Here is an 8,657-nt window from a genome sequence, read left to right as displayed (position 1 = left end):
AAAAAAAAAAAAAAAAAAAAAAAAAAGAAAAGAAAAAAAAAACTGGACCTTTCTGGCAGAACAGCCTTTATATTGGTTGTGATCTTGTAAAGACACCTTGAGGAACTGTTAGAAGCCTGTTCTTTGAGAAGGGGAAGAGCCTAGTGGGCGGTTGTATAACAGGGTTGTCTCAGGTAGTTGTTTATATCTAAATGTCTGGAAGATCCTGGTGAACAAATCTGTATCCTAGCATCCTAATCTCTAAGAGATGTGCTTGGTATATACTTACCTTTGAGGTATTTTAGAGGCAGCCCTCGTTGTGACTAAATTCTGTGACTTACTATATCTTAAGCATTGGTTATTCCTTTATATCACGAGTTCTACTCTTGGCTGGGCCGTGGTGGTGCACACCTTTACACCTTTAATCCCAGCAAAGGAGAGTCAGAGTACACTAATAAACCCTGTCTCAAAAACAAACAAACAAACAAACAAACAAAAAAAAAAAAACAGAAACAAAACCAAGTTCTACTCTTGTACAAGACAGCTTAGTAATGGACTGCTACCCAGCACAAGAGATCCCCTTTACAACTTCCACAAAACTGAATCCAAATGGATTTTACACCTAAAACTTAAAAGTGCAAAGTTTTAGAATATATTAAGGAAAGTAGTCCTGAGCCTGGCGGTGGTGGCGCACACCTTTAATCTCAGCACTCGGGAGGCAGAGGCAGGGGGATCTCTGTGAGTTCGGGGCCAACCTTGTGTAGAAAAAAACGGGAAAAAAAAGAAAAGAGAAAGTAGGCCTCTCTGATTTTTGGCAAAACCTTGCATGGATGCTCAGAAAAGCAAGCTGTCCTTGACCACAAAGATGATTCTACACACAACTCCCGATGCTCTGCGCAGACGCAGTCCACAAAGTGAAGCTATTCAGTGAGTTATTTACTTCCGGGCAGCTGCAAGGTCCGCACGGGACTTCACAGGACACGTAATCTGGCCCCAGGTTCGCACCAAGCCCCTGCAAGGACTCGCCACACTAGCTCCTCTCGAGCACAGCAACTTCTTCGCTTCTGGCTCCCACAGCCCAGTGCTCACCTTGTCAGAGTTTCCCAGCTCACCCATGCTGCCTGCACAGCTCCCTGCAGCAAGAGCCACAACGCAGCACACAAACCCACTACTCGTGCTCCAAAATAGTCAAGGCGGTAATATGGCACCCGGAAGAGTCCGGCACTACCTCTGACTGGCAGCTTGGCCTGGAAGCTCTGATTGGCTAGGAAGGCCTGAATGACAGCAGCACTTCCCTTAGGGTTGCAATGTGCTTAAAGACACAGCGCAGTGGTTGCTGGCCCTGCCTTCTTTGCCAAAGTCCTGCAGAGGTTTGCATTTCGGTAACACTTGACCCTGGATCAAATGACTGACCCTGCAGACTTTCTTCACTCCACAGGCGCGAACCACTCTTCCTGTTGGACTCAAGGTGTGGAACAGAATGATTTCCCTTTCCCACAGGAGGAAGGGGGTCTAGAATATTCACAGTTAAGGAGCGATTTTAGGATACAAAAGGGGGATGATGTTCTGTGGCTTCAGCCTGAGTTCAGATAAATTACTGGTACTTTTCACCTAAATATCACTAGGACTTCAATCTCGTGGGAAATGCAGGAACCAGGTCACAAACAAGGTCTTTCCCCCACCACAAAGCTGGACGATAGCTCAATTGCTTTAGGAGATTGATTCCTGAAATTCAGGCCTATCTCTTGACCAATGAATAAAAGTGTAGTCTTCAAATTAAGTTGAATAAATAGAGGAAATGTCACAAGGCAGTTGAACTGTTGTTAGCCAGCACAGCTTCCTTGACGGGCAGGTGAAAAAGCAAGAAGAAAACAAACAAACCAAAAAGCCCCCCTCCCAAAAAAAATAAATAAAAATCCATGGTGGGATTATTTAATGTTCTATACTTGAATGGAACTGGTAGAATAAATATCTAAGTATGTAAAACTGGAATTATTAAAATGTCTCACAGGTGTGTTCCAGCTAGCTGACACAGCAATGGCTGTCTACCAATGCAAAGCTGAAGAAGCCAGTAATTTTTCAATTCATAAGGCTGGGTATCTCAGCTTGCCTTCAGTTTACACCAAAAATCCCAATGACTAAGTATTAAAGAGGGTAAGGGAATGACCTTTCAAGCCACAGACAGGGCAACCAGGCAAAGAGAAATAGCTTCCTTCTTCAATATTCTTTATATATGTGAGTTGCCACCAGAACATCTGGCCCAGATTAGGGGAGGATCTTATTACTTCAAAAGTTCCAATTTGATGAAGAGTCTTCCTGTTCCAAAACCTTTAATTAAGAAACATCCCTCACAGGTGTGCATGATTCTTTGGGTTTAGTAAATTCCAGAGGTAGTCAGTTGGACTACCAAGAATAGCCATCACAACAGTGAAGAAAGAGAACCTGAGAAAGATTTCTTATCTACAGGAGGCAATGAGAGTATGGGAATCATTCCCACAGCAATGTTTTTCATACGTAAGGAATGCATAGGGATTTTGCTTAGGAAGCCTGGACAAGTTCATATCTTTTCCTACGCATGCTCAGTTAACAAATCCAGTTCTGATTTTGGTCACAGTGTAAAAGCAGTGACTTTTAGGGAATCCTTACCTCAAATGACTATAGGAATATACAGAAATTATAAAAATGAATGCCTCTTATGTGTTCATCTTTTTTTTGTTTTTTTTTTTGTTTGTTTGTTTTTGTTTTGTTTGCTTGTTTGTTTTTCAAGACAGGGTTTCTTTGTAGCTTTGGAGTCTGTCTTGGAACTAGCTCTGTAGACCAGACTGGCCTCGAAATCAGACATATGATCCATTGCTTCTGCCTCCCGAATGTTGGCGTGTTCATTTTATACCACAAGGTCTGAAAACCTTTTTAATACCACAGAGCTGAAAACCAAGTAAGTGACACAGCGAAAGTAGATGGATTTGGATCCTGTGCTTTCTGCCAGTCATTGTGTATGATCTAAAAGACTGATGTGTCAATGCCACAGTTCTCACAAGCGCAGAGATGACACAAATCCTGAACACATTAAGAAAACGCCACATATCAGCCCGGTGGTCACTGCTCTAATTTGGATGGCTATGGTGAGCTATCCTAAGCTGAGAACAAGGGTCCTTTTGCCTCTGAGAGGCCACAGCTGCTTCCATACAAAATCAAAAGGATTTCATTTTAACTAGCCCTGGCTGCAGCTTGGAGAATTCCATTCTTTCCTTTTTTTTTTAACCTTGATTTTTTCTTTTAGTTATATGGTGTTTTGCCTGCACTCATAGTACCTTCAGAATCAACAACAACAAACCAGGGAGGCAATGCTGGGGACCGGAGTTAGAGCAAATGGTTAGCTACCATGCGGTCTCCTGGAATGGAAGCTGGATCATCTGTAACAACTGCCAGTGCTCTTAACTGCTGGGCACTCTCTCCAGCCCCTCTTCTTTTATTTAAAATTTATTTCTATACATTTTAAATTAAAAGATATTACACTGTTTTCCCCACTTTTGTCCTCCCTCCAACCATTCCCATATACTTTCTCTTCCAAGTTCTTCCTCGTTAAGTGTGTATTAATAAAAATGCTGAAAAATACGAATACAAAATTCTGAGTCAATTTTTTGGTTTTATGTCTTTGGTTTAAGGGCTGACAATGTTGTGTCAGATAAATAATTAGGGAGTATATTCCTACCTGAGATTAATTTTCTCACATGTAAGAGAATTCAACTTTTAATGACCATAAGTTGTCTGAAACTTACTTGGCTTCCTTGGACAGGAAACATAATAAAGAACACAAAACTTAAGTTCAAAAATACCTTAACACTCAACAATAATAAATATTTCTGCAGATCATCGAAGTTCCATTCTCAGCATATAAAGAAGCTCAGTACTACCTGCAGCTCCAGTTCCAGGGGTTTTGACACCGTCTCCTGGCTCCATAACCACCATGCATGAACGTGCTGCTCTTGGGCACCCTGTGACCTAGTTTTGGTCACATATGAGAGATTGTCCAATGGGTCTCCAGGTAAGAAAAAAGCCCCAGGGGCTCAGTCTAACTACGAAAGGACCAGTGGACTTCAGAGAAGTGGAGGCTACTGCTGGGACTGTGCAAACTACATGCTTTTTCTCTCATAATGTTGACGATTCTCTGGGTCATTTTACAGTCGTTTCATCAGCCATGCATGGGACAGATATGGTCAATCTTGGAAACCATTTTTTCTCAATTACTAAAAAAGTCTTTTTTTTTTTTTTTTTTTTTTTTTTTTTTTTTGGTTTTTCGAGACAGGGTTTCTTTGTAGCTTTGAAGCCTGTCCTGGAACTAGCTCTTGTAGACCAGGTTGGCCTCAAACTCACAGAGATCCGCCTGCCTCTGCCTCCTGAGTGCTAGGATTAAAGGCATACACCATCACCACCCCGCTACTTCTCAGGTTTCTTTTCTGGTCATGCCAGCTGTTACTTCAGACCATGGCAGATGTTCTGATTCAGGGTTAAAAGGATTGGGAGGAGGACACCCTAATATATGTAAATATGTTTTGAATGGCATTGTTAATCTTGGAAATGTGAGCCCATATCATTCCCCTTTTAGTTTTGTAAAGACAGTGTGTACCTGGCTTGATATTTGGTTAAGTTAGCAATATGCTAAGTGTTGTTTTCGGTTTAAAGGTGTTTTGATGTAAATGTTGAGAGAAAACATATTTGATGTATTTGTTTTTGCTGGAAGTTAATATCAGAGGATGGAAAAAACTTGATTGTTAATATGGAAAATCATGCTTTTTCTGCTGTATAGACAAAGTAAGCTGGAGCTGTTAGGGGCAGGCCACTTGTGTGAAACTCATGTAGTGGTCAGACAGTGTGCTTCTTCTCACTAATACCCCTTCCCAACTCAGGACTTGAACCCAAGCTGAGGGTGGACCCCAACAGAGTACAAAGATATACATACAGAAAAAAACACCCCCCACACACAAAATAACGTCTGAAAAGCCTAACAGTGATGGCGCACTTTAATCCCAGTACTCGGAGGCCGAGGTAGGCAGAACTCTCTGAGAGTTCAAGGCCAAACTGGTCTTCAGTTTGAGTTGCAGGAAAGCTTGAACAACAAAGAGAAACTTTTCCTCAGTGAAGAGAGAGAGAGAGAGAGAGAGAGAGAGAGAGAGAGAGAGAGACAAAGACAGAGAGAGATTAGTAGATAGATAGATAAATGGATATATTAGATAGATAGATAGATGATAGATAGATAGATAGATAGATAGATAGATAGATAGATAGATAGATAGATAGATAAACAAAGACTGAATTTAGACCTGTGAAAAATGCATCAACAACAAAACCATAAAAAGAGAGGGTTTGCACATCAAACTTAGTGTGGTATTGCGTTCTTTTAATCAGCGCTCCAGACAGCAAGGCAGGAAGATACATGTGGGTTTTCAAGTATGTACTACATAAAACACACACATAGACGAAAAGAACAATACTGAATAACACGCAAGAAGTTGAGCGTTGGATAATTGGGTCAATACAATGCCTTTTAAAGTCATTTCAGATGGGGGAATTTTACACTGTTTACACTCCAGGTTTTTTCTTTCATCCAATTATTCTCCGAAATCAACATCACACTTTTCTTGAACTCTATCTAGTTTACGATTTGAACTAGCTTGTCTGTAAATTAAGCTCTTTGCACACTTTCTTTTAGTGCTAAGACCCCAACTATGGGAGCTGAAACAATGCCTTCGAAGGTAAATATTCTCGCTAGCAGCAACCGAGTGAATTTTCAGAATGTTTTTTTCTGAAATTGTTAGAAATTTTCCCAGAATTGCATTGAAATGTCTGGAAGACCTCACTTTTTCTAATTTTATACAATTATAGTATTATTTGTTATTTTATCAAAACTTTGATTCAATAGCTATTATCATATGTTGCATGAAATAAAGAATGCTTATACTGGATTCCATGTTTCTATTAAAAACAGATGAGGACCAACTAGAAAAGCCTATAAACTAAATAGATTTTTTTTCATTATATCAAAAGTAAAATTAGCAGTGTTTCTCATAATATTTCCTCTCTATGGGTAATGAACTAGGTCATATGTACTAAACTTCACAAAGAAATATGATATATACTTCTCCATTATAAACTAGGTAAGAAAACAGTGAAAACATACTATTGAATAAGGCTAGATGTATGTTTGTTTGTATACCATAATTCATTAGAAAATGAAATTATTGGTGGGGCTTACCAAGGCTCCATGATAGACTAATGAAGTATTCAGCTTGTATTGAGCCCAATATGGGAATAAGAACTAGGCTGCTTCTTCTCCAGATGAACAGGGAGGAAAGTGAGACCCTTTTTAAATACTGGTTACATGTTGTGACCATGTATTTAATATCTTTGCTTCCAATAACTTGCACAGGGTAAATTTTTATTTTCCCTTTTTTCTGTTGACCAATAAAAAGCCATCTCAGTATTAATTTCCAGGCATCTTGGTGTATTATTTGTTATTCTGGGCAAAACATATATATGGGTCAGGACGTTTATTTTAACGAGCATAGTAAAAATTCTTTTATATATGTTAAAATAGTTTAGTGAGGAACCCCAGTACAGCCAAGCCTGCACATGTTAACCAGAACTCACTGATATCATTCACTCAAGATAACCAGACACAGTCCTGGAATCCCATGACACCCACTAGGCAGTATATAGAGACTAAGTGCAATGCTTTGCTCTGAACATCTGGAGAGAAGCTAGGGAGTTTCCCACAGGATCCTGTTTCTTGAATTGGAGACTTCTGTAAGAGCCTGAATATGGCCTTTAGCTAAGATAACTTATCAGAGTTAAGCAACCATAAGAAGATTGGTATAGGACTACAGTTAGCAATTTTCAGGGTGAACCTTTGGTGATGATCATTAACATAATAAAATTTAACTTTTAATATACTAACTAAGTATATCTACCTTCTTGTTCAGGACATTTCTCTATTCCCCCAATTTTCCAGTATTAGTAGTTATTCTTTTGGTGAATATTTCCCTTTCTGATACAATTACCACAATTCTTGATAGCAACCCAAAACCTCCATCTATAGAAACACAATCATTTATAACGTCAGCAACCTCTAGAAATCTGGTAATAGCCACTACAACTATTTTTTTCTTTTTCTTCTTTTTCTTCTTGCCCTACCCTTTGTTCTTAGAGCCAGACTTCTAATCTCTAGGCGGACGTGTGTTGCAACACCCAGAATGGCCCAGTGTCCTTGTGCTCCAGAATTTCCCGGGTGGGGAAGGGGTAGGGGGAAAATGAAGCTAGTCTAAGCTAGTCTGGGTTTCTAATTTCTCACTTTGCTGGGAAACTTCTTGTTCCTTTCAGAATAGGAGAGAGGTTCGCACAATAATATTTCCAGTTTTACTGAACCGCTCACCTATGATGATTAGGCAGGCTGTCTGATAAGTTGGGAGCTTAGCCCCCAGCCCCTGGCCTGGGAGTTGCTTTACTCTGGACTCCAAATCCCAGCATGGCATGTCCTGACCCATGAGCTCCCAGAAGAGAAACAAGTGGTTTTCAGGTCTGCATGGGCTCCCTGCTGTCCTGTCTTGCGGGCCAAGTGCTCAACCACCCTAGAGCGTCATTCTTAATAAAACAATGGGTATTTTATTTGGTTTGATTCGACCCAATTGGATTTCTTGTGCCGGCAGAGCTGTCGTTTTGCTTATCACTGTCCTAGAGACATTCCAAGTCTCTAGTAATTTCTGGTGGCTACGAAGTAGTGAAAGACCCCCAGTGCTGGGGAGACTCTCACTCAAGTCTCGGGATAACACGACCCCACCCCCAGTAACTCACGAGAGACTGTCTTTGCTGCAATCACACGAGGCTTTAATGATGAGATGAGACGGGAACCAGTGCACTGGGACCGAGACTCATAACCCACGCAGGGGGAGAGCTCCGGCGATTTTTAAGGGAAGAAACCACAGCCCGGTGATCCGGAACTGGCAGGGAGTGTGTCACAGAAAATTCTGAAAATACCAGTGAAGAGCACAACCCCCTGCCTCTCAGGACCACTCCCAAGGTCATAATCAGCTAGTTCTTAAAACACGTCACAACGACAATCACAAGGGGGAAACTCCCTGTTTCTTAAGATTATTCTCAAGATTACAACCTAACTTTATCTTCAGCAAGTTCCTGAAACACAGTCACTAAACTGGCTAATGCTAGATTCCTGATTCTTCTCTTCCTGCTTGGATTTTTGGCTATTTTCTTCCTGCTGGGGAGGTCTTTCAGTTAGTAGGGGACTCAAGAAACCTGTGTAAATCAGTTGGACACCAGAAAGTATTTGGAAGGCCCCTGAGCTTCTGAGGGTCTGGAGAGTGCTACTAGAAGCTAAGAAATCAGAAGGCCACTTGCTGGAGGGATGATCCTTAAAAGGGGCAGATAGAAGCCTGCCTCAGTTTCTCTGTATCAGGAGATCACCTGGGAGGCCATAGTCAGGTGTTCCTTGGCTGTTCCCAGCATCCTGCCACTCGAGATGGCTACAATGTCAGCAGTACGTGATCTCCACCACTCTGTAGTTCATCAATAGCCCTGCCTGTCTCTTTGCCCATCTTTTCTCAGGTGACGGGGAACTCCAGGGACCAGTTCCAGAGCTTCAAGAGATCAGGTGGCTTGATGCTCTG

The 8,657-nt window shown here is 41.2% G+C and overlaps 1 protein-coding gene across 1 annotated transcript in view; it reads right to left on the bottom strand.

Moving 5' to 3' along the window:
• The window catches only part of LOC126491333 (zinc finger protein 431-like), a 21,391-nt gene extending 13,417 nt beyond the window's left edge, over positions 1-7,974 (bottom strand). Inside the window, exon 1 of the mRNA XM_050126896.1 lies at positions 7,828-7,974. The gene's annotated coding sequence lies outside the window, so the exon portion shown is untranslated. The remainder of the gene's footprint in view (positions 1-7,827) is intronic.
• Between the last annotated feature and the right edge of the window lie 683 nt (positions 7,975-8,657).

Source organism: Alexandromys fortis, unplaced genomic scaffold (assembly GCF_014885135.2).
Source record: "Alexandromys fortis isolate MF-2015 unplaced genomic scaffold, M_Fortis_MF-2015_v1.1 scaffold_261, whole genome shotgun sequence".
Classification (NCBI taxonomy): domain Eukaryota; kingdom Metazoa; phylum Chordata; class Mammalia; order Rodentia; family Cricetidae; genus Alexandromys; species Alexandromys fortis.
Note: the sequence above shows the minus strand (reverse complement) of the source record. Positions and strands in the feature narration are given on the sequence as shown.